Source organism: Xyrauchen texanus, chromosome 14 (assembly GCF_025860055.1).
Source record: "Xyrauchen texanus isolate HMW12.3.18 chromosome 14, RBS_HiC_50CHRs, whole genome shotgun sequence".
NCBI lineage: Eukaryota > Metazoa > Chordata > Actinopteri > Cypriniformes > Catostomidae > Xyrauchen > Xyrauchen texanus.
The window spans coordinates 38,176,648-38,193,331 of NC_068289.1; the positions used below are offsets into that span (position 1 = coordinate 38,176,648).

Genomic DNA, 16,684 nt, shown 5'->3' on the forward strand with positions numbered 1-16,684 from the left:
TTGCAGTAGTTTGTAAATCAAGCGTCATTGCAGTAATATAATAATGTGCATACAGCACACACGCTTAATAAGGACATTTACAGGCAGTTATTATGAAAAACAGAAATCTGTCTTGACTTTAAAATGGTTGAATTAAAGAGTATTGCTCGCACATCTCTGCAGTAAATATTCTGTGTGCTGTGGACAGTATGTGACTTATTTCACTTGGTGATTCTCACAAAACCTGTCAAGAAAATGTCCCGGGGCCGGTTGCTCCAGATATACATGAGTTATACACCTAGTTGTGGTGTAAAGGGCCACTATGTCACAATTTAAGCACTGTTCAATATTTGAGCATTGCACAATAAACTTCGATAGAACGTAATCCTACATATAAACGAAATATATATATAGAAGTCTGGAGTAACGACCGGATTAAAAATGCAGACTGATATTTAATGAAGTCATTGAGTTCAGGTGAAAATAACCCCAAAAAATGGCCCAGCAGACTCAACCAGGCATTCTGGGTTAAAGAAATACCCAGCTAAATTTCCAATCGTGGCAAGATCATACTGAGATTCACAGCTTTAAACTCTTCTGTGTACAGATTTAAAGGGGACTACACATTACGACCGACTAGTTAAGTGTTGCCTTAAGAACAGGTGGTGCACCCAAATTAAGCACTGACATGTTTACAAACTATCTAGTCGTTATTAAGCTAATCTCAGGGTTGGTGGTTTGATTCCCGGCCCACATGACTCCACATGCCGAAGTGTCCTTGGGCAAGACACTGAACCCCAAGTTGCTCCCAAAGTCAGGCTAGCACCTTACATGCAGCTCTGCCATCATTAGTGTGTGTGTGTGTGTGTGTGTGTGTGTGTGTGTGTGTGTGTGTGTGTGTGTGTGTGTGTAAGTGTGTGTGTGAGTGTGTGTGTGTGTGTGAGCGTGTATTTATCACTTTGTGGGGACCAAATGTCCCCATAAGGATAGTAAAACCCGAAATTTTTGACCTTGTGGGGACATTTTGTCGGTCCCCATGAGGAAAACAGCTTATAAATCATACTAAATTATGTTTTTTGAAAATGTAAAAATGCAGAATGTTTTCTGTGAGGGTTAGGTTTAGGGGTAGGGTTAGGTTTAGGGGATAGAATATAAAGTTTGTACAGTATAAAAACCATTATGTCTATGGAAAGTCCCCATAAAACATGGAAACACAACGTGTGTGTGTGTGTGTGTGTGTGTGTGTGTGTGTGTGTGTGTGTGTGTGTGTGTGTGTGTGTGTGTGTGTGTGAGAGAGAATGGGTTAATGAGACGCAGTGTAAATCACTTTGGTAACTGCTAAGTTAAAGGAAAAAGCACTATATAAGTGGTATAAGCAGTTTACCATTTCCTGTGAACTTTACATCCCAGCTTATATGAGTCCTTATACACAGCTGATGTCCTGTTCTACTCCAAAATTACACTCATGATTGTTATGAAAGTATACGATAAGATTTGATGAGAAACTGAAATATAATGTATTATTTAGTGTAAATGTTCACTGACCGTTGATCTCCTGTGTGTGTTCATGATAGCACACGAGAGCAACAGTTCACGCCCCCCTCACGACATTGGGGCGTTCAAGAGAAAACTCATTTTGTTTATCTAAAAACAGTGATAGTGACAACAGAACACAACTGCACACAAAACACAGAACAGAACTTACTACACATGTCTGAAGAGTTTGTAGTCCAAGAATTTATGCATTTCTGTGCCCAGCCTTGTTTATTTGAACGGTGCCCATTCACAGTGGACAGAGTTACCTACGCAATGCTGAAAATAGAAAACAAGCGATGGATAGAATGAACCGTCACTCATCACTGCTGGTTATGACAGAAACTCTGATTACCTCAGAACATATCCCTTTAATCGTGTGGCGTTTGCCGTCAGGTTAGGACACGTGTGACTGTGGCATCCTGTAGCTCCTCTCGTCAGGTTCCTGTCACTTTGCCGGTCAGATTTTTGTGTTGTGGCGATGTCCTGACACTCTTGTTCTGTGTCGGTGTTGTATTTCGTCTTTTCTCTCTGTGTGAGTGCACAGCTTTGGGTTGTGGTTTCCCCGCCGTGCGCTCTTCGGTCGGTCTTGTGTTTCATGTTCGGGGCATGGTGTCTGGATCCGACCTGACTCTGTGGTTCTGGTGTTAGGATCCGGAGACTCATGATCCATGTCTTGTCTTTTATTGGCATGAGCGCATCGCTCTTATGTCATTTAGGCGGTGTGCACTCACAGCAATTGTTTGTGTCTGTCTCTCGCGACCGCGCTTCACGTTGCGCTCGCTTTGTGCTGTGCGTCCTGGTCACAAGCCATCTTCGGTCACTTCTGCCTTAGATGTCTGTTTTATTTGTGGCCGAACTCTTGCACAGGCATCTTGTCTCATCTTGTCGCCTGTTGCGTGCATCGCAGTGTGAGAGTGCATGTTATTAGCATGAGCGCATGTTGACTTATAGTTTTGGCGATTTGCGCTCATGCCTTTTGGGTTTGTGTTTTGTGAGAAAACGTGGCTCTTTTTTTTCTGTTTTGCCACATGTCTCTCAGTTCATTTGTGTCACCTGTCCTGCCTATTAACCGGTGGATTTCTCGACCTATTTTAGTCTCCTCATGTGCGCTGTCCTGTGTCCTGTGTCCTGAGTTTTCTGTCCTGTGTCCTGAGTTCTGTGTCCTGTGTCCTGTGTTCTGTGTCCTGAGTTCTGTGTCCTGAGTTTTCTGTCCTGTGTCCTGTGTTCTGTGTCCTGAGTTCTGTGTCCTGTGTCCTGTGTCCTGTGTCCTGAGTTTTCTGTCCTGTGTCCTGTGTCCTGTGTTCTGTGTCCTGAGTTCTGTGTCCTGTGTCCTGTGTTCTGTGTCCTGAGTTCTGTGTCCTGAGTTCTGTGTCCTGAGTTCTGTGTCCTGAGTTCTGTGTCCTGTGTCCTGAGTTCTGTGTCCTGAGTTCTGTGTCCTGTGTCCTGAGATCTGTGTCCTGTATCCTGTGTCCTGTGTCCTGTGTCCTGAGTTCTGTGTCCTGTGTCCTGTGTCCTGAGTTATGTATCCTGTGTCCTGTGTCCTGAGTTCTGTGTCCTGTGTCCTGAGTTCTGTGTCCTGAGTTCTGTGTCCTGTGTCCTGTGTCCTGAGTTCTGTATCCTGTGTCCTGAGTTCTGTGTCCTGAGTTCTGTGTCCTGTGTCCTGAGATCTGTATCCTGTGTCCTGTGTCCTGTGTCCTGAGTTCTGTGTCCTGTGTCCTGTGTCCTGAGTTCTGTGTCCTGAGTTCTGTGTCCTGAGTTCTGTTTCCTGAGTTCTGTGTCCTGTGTCCTGTGTCCTGAGTTCTGTGTCCTGTGTCCTGAGTTCTGTGTCCTGTGTCCTGAGTTCTGTGTCCTGAGTTCTGTGTCCTGTGTTCTGTGTCCTGAGTTCTGTGTCCTGTGTCCTGTGTCCTGAGTTCTGTGTCCTGTGTTCTGTGTCCTGAGTTCTGTGTCTGTGTCCTGAGTTCTGTGTCCTGTGTCCTGTGTTCTGTGTCCTGAGTTCTGTGTCCTGTGTCCTGAGTTCTGTGTTCTGTGTCCTGAGTTCTGTGTCCTGTGTCCTGAGTTCTGTGTCCTGTGTTCTGTGTCCTGAGTTCTGTGTCCTGTGTCCTGAGTTCTGTGTCCTGTGTCCTGTGTCCTGTGTCCTGAGTTTTGTGTCCTGAGTTCTGTGTCCTGTGTCCTGAGTTCTGTGTCCTGTGTCCTGAGTTCTGTGTCTGTATCCTGTGTCCTGAGTTCTGTGTCCTGAGTTCTGTGTCCTGTGTCCTGTGTCCTGTGTCCTGAGTTCTGTGTCTGTGTCCTGAGTTCTGTGTCCTGTGTCCTGAGTTTTGTGTCCTGAGTTCTGTGTCCTGAGTTCTGTGTCCTGTGTCCTGAGTTCTGTGTCCTGTGTCCTGAGTTTTGTGTCCTGAGTTCTGTGTCCTGTGTCCTGAGTTCGTCTTGTCCTCTCGTCCTGTCAGTCCTGTGTTTTTGCTCCTTTTTTGATCCAGCACAGCCCGTCTGTGTGATTACTGCCCTGGGCATTGTTTTTCCCCTACAGGGTAGTTTGTGTTTTTTTGGCTTTGTTATTTGGTATTAATAAAATCTGTTTGTTTCACTCTATGTTTGGGTCGTGCCTCTGCTAATCCTGACACATCTATGATTCTATTTGATTTCCAAGTACTCTATACTTCTGCACAAACTTATAGACCAATCCCATTATATAAATGTTTATCAGCGCTGACACATGAAACATATATCAAACAAAACTAGAGACTCTCCTCTTTACAATCAAACAGGTTTCCATTAACAAACCTTCAAAAAGCACCCTTAGGAGCACTCAACGACATGTTGTTGTGTCACGTGACTCAGTGCGGCTGAAGTTTAACCCTTAAATGACAGTCTAGAGTCATGTGAACTGTATTTAGTCTTACTATAAAAAGTAACTAAATAAATTTAAAAGTTACTTTTTACAGAAAGTAATGTGTAATGGTTTGCCGCTCTTTCTTCTCTCAAAGCAAAATCACTATTCATTCCACTCAAAAGAGATAAAACAAGTCAACACTCATGTCAAAACAAACAGATATGTAGACAGATATTATAGTACTTTAATTGCTCCTTAAATATGTAATCTAATTATAATAATAATTACGTAACGCACTTGTAATGCATTACCCTATCACTGGTCCTAACCATCTTATTTTGGAACATAAGACCTCTTGATCTTCAAAATCATGATATTGTTTATTAATAATTTGCTCTGAAATATTTGCAATTATCTAATTTCTAATTGACAACAGTATTAAATTACTGTAGACTCGACCGTCTCTGCAAACATCACTGCAACATTATCTGAAATTTAGCATGAGTTTAATAAGAGCCTGTCGTGGTTCGAGGTTAACAATCTAACATGAAGCTCAGGATGGTTATAAATATCAGTGCCTGTCGAGCAACATGCAAGATTTATTCTGATGTCACCATGGCAACGACACACAGTCGATTCTGCCTCGCTGAAATTCTCGGGGAGGATCATCGGCAATAATGAGAAGAACTTGTTCGTTGATTTAGATATGAGTGTTTCTCCATAACAACCCTTCATTTCATTTGGCCTAATTATGCACCTGAAAAATGTTTCTGTGAAGCCCATATTTATAATGCATTAGTAATGCCTCATAATACTCCTTATACCTTCTCATAAATTATTATAAGCACAATTATAATACTGACCTATTCACAGTTATACATTAGAGTATAATGCATTATAACACAATGAACAATTTTATCTGCAGCAGTTATAATGTATTAGATATATTTGTAATACATATGTGTAAGTATAAGTCTGCTTATAAACATTCTTAAGATATTATTAAGTGGTTATAACACATTATAAGTGATGCTGGAAGTTATATACATTACACATGCACAAAACACAAAATAACACATTAATGTACATTTTGAGATATTATGAAAACACTTGTTAAGCTACAAGATGAAAATAGATCAGAAACTGTAAATATTTAATGTTGATCACACATGTAAACTCAATAAACTTTAATGTTTGTGCATTTGATAAATAACTTCCATTATATAAGTTTGACTTGTATTGTTAATGTATGATTCATGTTTATGTTACGACTGTTTATAAGAAGATATTGCTTTTGTAATTATAATATGATGATGTCATAAAGACTTTTAACTCTTTACACTATACAGCACTTATACAATTAACTATATTAACTTCTGCTGCGTTAACATTGCATGTGTGTTATAACACATTATACACTGAAGTATAACTATGAACAGTCAAAGTCTTATACTGTATTATAACTCTAGTTATATTTATGTAATATAACATATTACAAGGTGTATTTAAATGAATATAAAATGTCTATAGCATTATAAATATGGGCTTCACAGAAAGTGTTTCCATTAAATAACCTCGTTTGATTATTATACAGTATCATTCATTTCTCCTGATCAGATATAAACATGTACAGCCATCAAGTATTGAAAGAGAAGTACACGACTGCATTACTGTACACATTTGTATTTTTAGATTTGATTCATTTATTTGAACTATTACTCGCAGTGATTTGAAGTATTAAACATTGTGTAACTCGACATGAATGATCCTCAAATCATGTGTGTTGTTGAGGAGAGATGTGCTGTTACTGACTCACAAACCCCATAGACTTACATTGAAGCAGGTGCTTTGTTATTATTCTGAGAGGTTTTTATAGGAGCATGAGATCTGTTTCCTGCGGGAATATGATCTCTTCACAGTAGCACACCTTTAGAATCACGTGACCTGCTGTCAGGAGTGTTCACCTGTTCTCATACAACTGTGTATTATTAACTGTGTGTGTCAGCAGTTTTCACACAGCATGCTGGTGTTTGTGATATTGGCATCAGGCGTCACATGTGGACGGGCAGGGGCTGATTTAGGCATTGGCAAATGGGCAGCTGCCCGGGGCGGCATCTTGCTGTGTCCACCAGTCATCTCATCTCCAACCTCCCACAACCGTGTTCTGAAGGGGGTTTGCCCAGGGCACCATACAAGCGAGAACCACTACTGTGGACGGGCAGCAGGAGAAATGATGCACTTCATGACAGGATGAGATTTTTTTGCTTTCATTAAAACCAGCAGCAGAGACACTGACTGACTTTGAGTAACCCCCATGTGTGACCCGTTACTCTAACAGTATACACTGCCATTAAAGATCCACACCCATGATGCACTACAGCAGACTGATGATGTTTAGAGGATTCTGATTTCTAGCTTTCTGAATTTGTGTTCATTTGAGTCTTTACAATTGGACTCTGTTTACTGTCTTAATGCATGTTCCTAATCTTAAAGTGATTCATTCATCAATGCATGTTATTCTAAAGAAAAAACAACATGTTTGTCTCGTATCTTTCATCAGAATACAACCTAATAACCTGCTCCGCCTCTGAAACGACCGATCAACTAACGATGCGTCAAGATATGGCCGAGGCATGTTGCTATACGGTTGCCAGGGTACTCTGGATGGATGAAGAATGAACCCATTTGACAATTTCATTTTTGTTTCACTCTTTTTCACTCACTGTGATAAAGAATAAAGTTAAATACACACTTTTCTTTTTCTGAGGTGTCAGTTAGTGTGATTGCCAAATTTATGAAATCATTAAAAAAACATTAAGATTTTCATAATCAGACTGGATTATTTCTTAAATCTCATTATGATATTTTTGAGCCCCTTATGCATAAATTAAATCTTTATTTAAAGAGGGCAGTTTTCCCACAATCATGGAAACTTGCGTTCATTTCTCCTTTCTTTAAGTCTGGTGACAAACAGTTAGAAACTATCGCCCTATTAGTATACTGCCTATATTGTCCAAAATATTTGAATAATACATCAAATAATTGATTAAATGAACATCAGTTTGGTTTTCATAAGCAACACTTAACTGCTTCAGATGTTCTTTTCACAGAACATGTTTGCAAAGCCCTTAATAATAACCAAATAACTGGTGCAGTATTTATAGATTTCCGTAAAGCTTTTCATACATTTAATCACACACTTCTTATAACTAAACTACACAGTTTTAATCCAGCAGTAAAGAACATTGCTGTTATATCATAAGGCTCGGTACTCGGGCCTCTTATATTCTCCTCTATATATTCTGTAAATGATTTCCCTTTAGCTTGTCTAAATTCAAACTGTATCTGATATGCTGATGATCATCTTTACAACACATAATAACATGTAATAAATAACAACCCTGCTGAATGCATACTGTATATACATGCTTATGTCACAATCGTCTCATTAAATATGAAGAAAACAGAAGCAGTTTTTTATACATCCTGTAAACATATTTCAGTCCAAAATCCCATTTCTGTAGCCAATCAAGCACTTAGTATTGCACAACATTATAAATACAATGTGAAACATCTAATGTCCTTATCTTTCCCAAACTGTAGCTCATTTATACCTTTATTCAATTATATTGTCAACTATATGCTATTGTTTACCTATTGGGTCTCTTACTACCCCAGATGCTCAACATCCCGTTATATGAATTCATAATAAAGCTCATAAAATACTATTTGCACTCCGTCTTTAAACCCATCGCTGTTTGCCTTTATTTGAATTTTTAATCTTTAGTTTTTCTTTTTCTGTCTTTTTTCTTTGTTGCTTTTTTCTGCCACAAAATTGTTATAATTTTTACTTTTTTTTCCACTTTTTTTTTTTTTTCCCCTTTCTTCCACCCCCTCTTCTTTTATAAACTATAAATAAAATGAAACTAGCTAAATAAAAACATTGCTTTTTTTAGCGCCAAATCTATCAAATGAAGTGCATTAATGCTTTCTGGTTATTATAATTTTTGTGTGACCACATATTTTTGTGTGACCATAATTATATTAATAATAATTGTGTTGGACAGGACTGACGCTTCAGACTTAATGTGTCTTATTTTCTGGAAAGTTCTCTTTGTTTTTTTTACGGTACAAAACATCCAAACAAACTAAACTGCACATGGAATTATTGCCAATATATATTTCTTCAATACTTATATTGATTTGCAGTGACCCGGAGATATTATTCCACTGATCCCTTGCCAATGTAAGCGATGGCACGACACATGGCACAGGTTTGGCAGAGGATTTGAAAGATCCCTTAACATCAGTCAGAGTGATTTAGATAGATTTACCTCGCTGAAGCAAGCAGCGATGATAATAAGTGTGTGAGATAGTAAGATCGGTGTTCTGCTAAAGTAAGCAGCACTAATCATTTCACTGCACAGGTCAGAGGTCACATTGTCAGTTTCTGATTCAGACCCAAAGTTGCAGTGAAACACAGATGATAGATGTTGAATTGTCGCTGTCGCAGCATCTCTCTCATACACACACGGGCGAGTCGCGCCTCCCGACACTGTGGTCAGCACATGCGGTGAGACCGTATACTCAAGACTAATAATACAGAATGTCAGACACAAGCAAAAACTGGCAAAAGACACCTGAGAAATGACTAGAGTTATTTCTTCTGTTTCCTTACGATGGACCGTTACGTAACGATGTCTACTGAGATTATAGACGATGTTATTATATAGTAATGACACAATAATACACGGATTATTCCGGTTGGTACTTGTGATCAAATGTTGTTATTTCAGCCACGTGTTTATTGTTTATCTTTAGAGGAACAAATCAACATTTCCTGCTTAGAAATACATGAATATATGTCTAATTATCATCAGGCTAAATTGAAATGTAGATTTTGTATCTAAGCTTTGAAACTTCTCACAGAAAGATCTGGCCAGCGTTGAATGATCGTGCACGTTAAAGGATCATTATTGATGTCGTGTTTATGAAGGACATCTGTGAAAATGAAACTGAAGAGTATTTTATAGAAATAAAGTTCTTGTCCAAGGCTTCAGTTAATAGTCATGAAAGTGTCCTCGAAGCGGCTGTCTAGACAAGCTCATGTCTCAGAAACAGAAAAGAGACGAGAGCAAACCCGTTCAGAGCTCCGTATAACAGCAGCATAAACGCCACAAAACACCAGATGACTGAAACTGAAAGTTTGGGAACAGCTGAATAGTGACACGATGTGGAGAAAGATCCTGGGGTCAAAGGTGAACAAGATTTTTTAGCTTTTGGTCAAAATTAAAAGCAAAGTGTGTCACAATGTGATGAGATCCAACTCACCTGATTCCCCAATTCATGCATTAAACCATGTAACAACTTTATTAATATGTTTTACTTTATTAATTAAATACGACTGAATCAACTGGACTAAATAAAGTTTATATATATATAGACAAAATACTTCTCCTATTAATGTATGTCCACATATGTGGACTAAGTTGTGAAATTTTAAATAATATCAATCTATAGAAAGTCATATTTTATCCATCAAATAGTTGATTATGTGTCCAGGAGTGTTAATTATTCATGTTTATGAGACGTTACAGACATCACTTCATAAATGATCCATTATAAACTCTGAATCTATGAACTGATGATCATTGAGTGTCCAAACATCATCTGCAGCCTGAAACTGAACTTTTGATCCGATTTTAGGAGTGAACGCACTTAACTGCATAGAGAGATATAGGATGCTCCCTTGCTCCCTATTTAGTGCATGACTTAACCTCCAGTGTGCTGTCTGTCTGTACTGGTCTCAGAACAGTTATAGGAGAGATATAGGATGCTCCCTTGCTCCCTATTTAGTCATGACTTAACCTCCAGTGTGCTGTCTGTCTGCACTGGTCTCAGAACAGTTATAGGAGAGCTATAGGATGCTCCCTTGCTCCCTATTTAGTGCATGACTTAACCTCCAGTGTGCTGTCTGTCTGCACTGGTCTCAGAACAGTTATAGGAGAGCTATAGGATGCTTCCTTGCTCCCTATTTAGTGCATGACTTAACCTCCAGTGTGCTGTCTGTCTGCACTGGTCTCAGAACAGTTATAGGAGAGCTATAGGATGCTCCCTATTTAGTGATGACTTAACTTCCAGTGTGCTGTCTGTCTGCACTGGTCTCAGAACAGTTATAGGAGAGCTATAGGATGCTCCCTTGCTCCCTATTTAGTGCATGACTTAACCTCCAGTGTGCTGTCTGTCTGCACTGGTCTCAGAACAGTTATAGGAGAGCTATAGGATGCTCCCTTGCTCCCTATTTAGTGCATGACTTAACCTCCAGTGTGCTGTCTGTCTGCACTGGTCTCAGAACAGTTATAGGAGAGCTATAGGATGCTCCCTTGCTCCCTATTTAGTGCATGACTTAACCTCCAGTGTGCTGTCTGTCTGCACTGGTCTCAGAACAGTTATAGAGAGCTATAGGATGCTCCCTTGCTCCCTATTTAGTGCATGACTTAACCTCCAGTGTGCTGTCTGTCTGCACTGCTCTCAGAACAGTTATAGGAGAGCTATAGGATGCTCCCTTGCTCCCTATTTAGTGCATGACTTAACCTCCAGTGTGCTGTCTGTCTGCACTGGTCTCAGAACAGTTATAGGAGAGCTATAGGATGCTCCCTTGCTCCCTATTTAGTGCATGACTTAACCTCCAGTGTGCTGTCTGTCTGCACTGGTCTCAGAACAGTTATAGAGAGACATAGGATGCTCCCTTGCTCCCTATTTAGTGCATGACTTAACCTCCAGTGTGCTGTCTGTCTGCACTGGTGTCAGAACAGTTATAGAGAGACATAGGATGCTCCCTTGCTCCCTATTTAGTGCATGACTTAACCTCCAGTGTGCTGTCTGTCTGCACTGGTCTCAGAACAATTATAGAGAGCTATAGGATGCTCCCTTGCTCCCTATTTAGTGCATGACTTAACCTCCAGTGTGCTGTCTGTCTGCACTGATCTCAGAACAGTTATAGGAGAGCTATAGGATGCTCCCTTGCTCCCTATTTAGTGCATGACTTAACCTCCAGTGTGCTGTCTGTCTGCACTGATCTCAGAACAGTTATAGGAGAGCTATAGGATGCTCCCTTGCTCCCTATTTAGTGCATGACTTAACCTCCAGTGTGCTGTCTGTCTGCACTGGTCTCAGAACAGTTATAGAGAGACATAGGATGCTCCCTTGCTCCCTATTTAGTGCATGACTTAACCTCCAGTGTGCTGTCTGTCTGCACTGGTCTCAGAACCGTTTGAAATACATCTTATTTTCATCATAACTCCATATAAAGCCTCTGAAAGACACATTTTCAGGTTTTGGATTCACAGTAAATATATTTGACATGAAAATGAGCCTATAGTCCACGTACGTGGTCATTGTGTTTATCAGTGTGCCGTTTCGCGATAAATCGCTGGAATTTTAAAAATGTCACATCGGATGAAACTAGAGACTCTAATCTTTTGACTCAAACAGGTTTTAATTTAAAATCTTAATGAGGTTTCTCACCAGATGCAGTTTTGTTGCCGTTCCTCCCAAAGACAAACTCAGCTGTGGTCAGCGCCATTTTGTTTGGTCACATGAAAGTTTAACCCTTTACTGACAGCACTGAGTCTCCTGAACCGAGATCAGTCAGTTTAGATGAAATTAAATTATGTGTTGCATATAGTGAAGATAAAATACTGTGACTTAAATAATTTTAAAAGGATTTAAGGTTTAACTGACCAAAGAGACAGAAAGTAGATGATAGATGATAGATGGGTGGATGGAGAGACAGATGGATGGATGGACAGACAGTCAGACAGACAGACAGAATGACGGACGGACAGACAGACAGATGATGGATGAATGGAATGGATGGATGGAAAGACAAATAGATAGACAGACAGACAGACAGACGGATCGAACGGTCAGTTAGGAAATATATATCATGAGTGTTCAGAACTGTCTGAAGGTCTGTACCAGGTTTGGTGGGTGTTTAGGGATTGTGGGAAATCTGTAATCAATATCTGGAGAATAACACAATATTGTTTTGTCAAGCCAAAATAATGAATGTGTGACTTTCTGAAGGAACTGTTTTTAAACTCTTGGCATTTTGTGTTTAATGAATGCTTATTAAAATATCTCTCTTGATTTTGAGAGTTCTGAACAGTTTGAAGTTGATCTGTTGGAGATCTCGTACACAGAGTCTAATAAAAGATCAACAATCTGACTTTATTAAACTCTGATGAACGCAGCAGCTCATAAAGTCTGAACAACACAAGCTGTTTTCCTCTTTATACTTTAATAACTTCTTCAAATATCAGAATACTTGACAGCGAACACTTTCCTTATAGCTCAACCATCATCGGGTCTCTGTTCAGATATGAGCGGATAACATTTTAATCCCCGGCAGGGTTAATTAAATAACAGTGAAAGAGAGTGTCAGCGCTCTTCACAGAACAAATGTCACGCACTTACTCATTAATGAAAATCACTCGCGTCTAAAGATCTGCTGAAAACACACACATCTGCATCTGTATGTGTGGAATCACTGCAGCCGCACAACCGCTTGTTATTTTAGATATAGCAGAGCTTCATAAGAGGTCACGACCCAAACACGAGGAAATACAAAACTGAACGCAAATAATCGAATTCAAAGAACCGTATAATTGTGTTGAGTTTTGCCACGGCAAGCACCACTCACATTTTCTTCTAGTTGTGTTTATTGTTCTTAGAATATACAAATAAAACTTGCAAACTGCAATCACTCAAAAATTACTAATCACTTTAAAATACAACTGTAGTTACATTTCTTTACTGAGTATCACATGGGAACTGTAATTACAGTTACTCATTTCTTTGTAATCGGATTACACATAATCTGTATCTGCTGCCTGGATAGTTTATTATTAATCTAGCCCCTAAAAATGTGTTTTATTAGTAAATATTCAACTTGATTCAGTCATTAAATAATATTTGACTTGAATAAAACCCAGTTAATTTAGATGTAATCATTTGAAATCGGTTACCTGACAAAATATTTTCCTAGTGTTAAACTTTTAAACTCGAAAGAGCAAATGAGAAAAAAATCATCAAAATATTATTAACAGTCTTGATCAACACAAGAAGATCTACTTTATAATGCATGTAGATATTATGACCAAAACTGAACAAGTGCTTTAAAATCTGCAGATAAATCTATACATTTATAAAATGTACACTGCACATATTATTACAATCATTAAAATCATCAATCTGATCAAATATTCATGTGTCACATGTTGATGGAAAGATCTTAAAGAGTAAAATACAACCAGACTATTTGTTTTACTCACAGATAAAAATATAGCGAGTAACAGCTAAATATATGTCTTTGACATACATGTTGGTGTTGCTTATATGCAGCGTTTTCTCTTATAACTTCATGATACATAAACAGATCATAAAATATCACATATGATTATTTAGAGTCTGTGATTATCTTTCAATCGAGTCCACACACAAGATAATCAGATGTATAGATCATTAGATAATCCACATGAAGCACAATGTTACATATGACCACCAGGAGATGGCGCCAAATACACAACACAGACTCAATGATGACTCAAATGACACAGAATGAAACTCATTCTGTGAAATCTCATGACTAAAATCATGTGTGCATGCTATGCAAACCTTTAGTCATTGTTGTGTTTGCATGTGTAATTAGTTCTTATGTACAATTATTATCTTTTATTTGTTTGGAGATGTTTTTGGACACATCTATCATTAAAAACTTTAAAGTTTTCTTTGCAATGAAATTGACCATCGTTTTTTTAGGTAAAAGACTTTAATATTGGTTATGCCACTGACACAGGACATCTTTAAAAACACCTTCAGTGTTAATGTTTCATCTTTTAATAGGAGGAAAAACACATCCGCTATCTGTAGTTGGTCACTGAAAGCCCATATTGAACAATCACACTTGCGAATATTAGCAAAATGATGCAACGTAACAGAGAATGCTAGCCAGACTACTTTAAAGGAATACTCTGTCTTAATCGACAGCATCTGTGGCATAGAAACAAAAAAACGAAAAATATGTGCTTTACTTGGTCAATGTGTGCCTGTAATAATGCAACAAACATTAACGGTTTAGTGCTCTTAAATGAAATATGTGTACTAAAGGACAGAATAATACTTGCCCATTAATCTGTTTTCTAATAAAAACTAATAAGATACACTCACTGAATCTCCAGAAGTTTCCTCACACTGGACAAACTGGAACAGTGAGTTTATTGTTGGCGTTATTAAACAGTGTTGGCAGGGATCTCACACCATAATGAAAGTCGAAGCTTGTGAACGTTAATGAATGGTTTGAGGAGGCGAGAGAGAGTGATTAATGAGTTTGGATAGAGAACAGATTTCACAGGTCTGTATTACAGACACGAGACTCACAAACACCCCATAAACAGATGATTGACGGTCCACGCCGGACGTTTACTGGACTTCAACACGACTTCAAAACGGTTTGTGTGATTCTCACTGAACCTGTCAAGAAACAATCCTGGTCATCAATAATAAGAAATAATAATAATTTTGAATGAGGTAAATGATTCCCATTACCGTAACACAAAGTAAAGTTTACTGTATTTATATGATACTGCTCATACGAAGATGCCGCACGGTAAAGAAAGTACAAAGTTAATTGGTTAATGGATAGTTCCTGTAAAATAAACAGCAGTTATGATCATAAATACTGTATCTAACAGCACAATGTCATTTTACAGTCAAATATTATAAAACTAAATTATGTTTTTAGTGTGATGTTAAAAGTGTGATTTTGCCATATAATTAATTGTAAAAATGTATATTATGCTTAACGAGAGAGTACGTGTCATTTTTACAGTAAATCATGTTAAAATTAAGTTGAAAAATCAATAATCAGGCTTTCCCAGAATTCCCTGCAGATCACATTTGATTATATTTTATGGGAATAGTTCAGTTATATACGTCGGGATGTTCTCTGTATGAATGTAAACATCATCGTTCTACATATTAACAGCTGAGGAAACATACAGATGTTTATGTATATGTTGGAATTGATTAGTATTGAATTCATAGAATTAATCAGTTAATTACTTTTAAATTATAATCAATGACATGAGTTAAATGCCATCACATTTATTAATGCAGTTGACATTATAAAATACATTTTAAGGGTTTCTTTCATTTCTGTGAGATTTGTGACGTCCTATACGTCATTTAAACAAAATATCTCACTTTAATCAAGACTAAACTCTAAAATGTTCAAATGAATAAAAATGTGGTGTCTGTGTATCTCAACGAGTACTGATGGTGACTATCACACCTGGAGTCGTGAGTTTGAATCCAGGACGTGCTGAGTGACTCCAGCCAGGTCTCCTTAGCAACTAAATTGTCCCGGTTACTAGGGAGGGTAGAGTCACATGGGGTAACCTCCTCGTGGTCGCTATAATGTGGTTCTCGCTCTCGGTGGGGTGTGTGGTGAGTTGTGTGTGGATGCCTCGGAGAATAGCATGAAGCCTCCACACGCGCTACGTCTCCACGGTAACACATCAACGCACTCAACAAGTCACGTGATCAGATGCGCAGATCGATGGTCTCAGACGCGGAGGCAACAGAGATTCGTCCTCCACCACCCGGATTGAGGCGTGTCACTACACCACCATGAGGATTTAGAGCACAGTGGGAATTGAGTGTTCCAGATTCAGATTGGGGAGAACCCCCCCCCCCACACACACACACACACACACACACAGACACACTAAAAAATGAACAAAAACTTTGTAATGTTTAATCATTTATTAAGCATTTATTTAAATTTCTGTTTACCATGGGACACAAAATGAGTTTTCAGAATATGCAATATAAATCTTGGAGGAGTAGGCCGATTGTATGACCTTTAGTGAGCCGCTGGCGCCCCTATGCATTGCATACATTGCTTATATGGTTTATGCGCCTCTGTATATATGCGATAACTTTTACATCTTTTTGTTGTTTTCAAATGTACATATTCTACACTTTAGTGTCTATCCAAATGTACAAGCATGTGTGTTTAAATGTTACAATTATTAATGTACATTAGCAACATACATGAATGATTATTTTAGGGTCACTGATGGTGTTTTGTGTTTCTACATGTGTATTAATTATTACTCATGATGAACTTTATGTCATCATGTGGCCTTTAATAGTTTCTACGGTGATTAACAAAACATTTTAAAGCTAAGAGCAGACTTTTATAGTATCGGTAAATATATCACAGTTATATTATTTGATGATATAAATGCTAATGAATCGTTAAACATCTGTTAACCA

General features: G+C 38.5%; 1 long non-coding RNA gene across 4 annotated transcripts; it reads right to left on the reverse strand.

The window, feature by feature from the left end:
• Positions 1–10,212: 10,212 nt before the first annotated feature.
• LOC127654967 (uncharacterized) lies at positions 10,213–11,517 on the reverse strand. 4 transcript variants are annotated; one of them, XR_007971993.1, is made up of 3 exons: positions 11,302–11,517; positions 10,845–11,028; positions 10,213–10,302 (listed from the first exon to the last, which is right to left on the reverse strand). It is a non-coding gene; the product is annotated as an uncharacterized LOC127654967 (long non-coding RNA). The 4 variants fall into 4 exon arrangements; XR_007971992.1 differs by lacking the exon at positions 10,213–10,302 and adding an exon at positions 10,468–10,569; XR_007971991.1 differs by lacking the exon at positions 10,213–10,302 and adding an exon at positions 10,497–10,661.
• Positions 11,518–16,684: the final 5,167 nt, after the last annotated feature.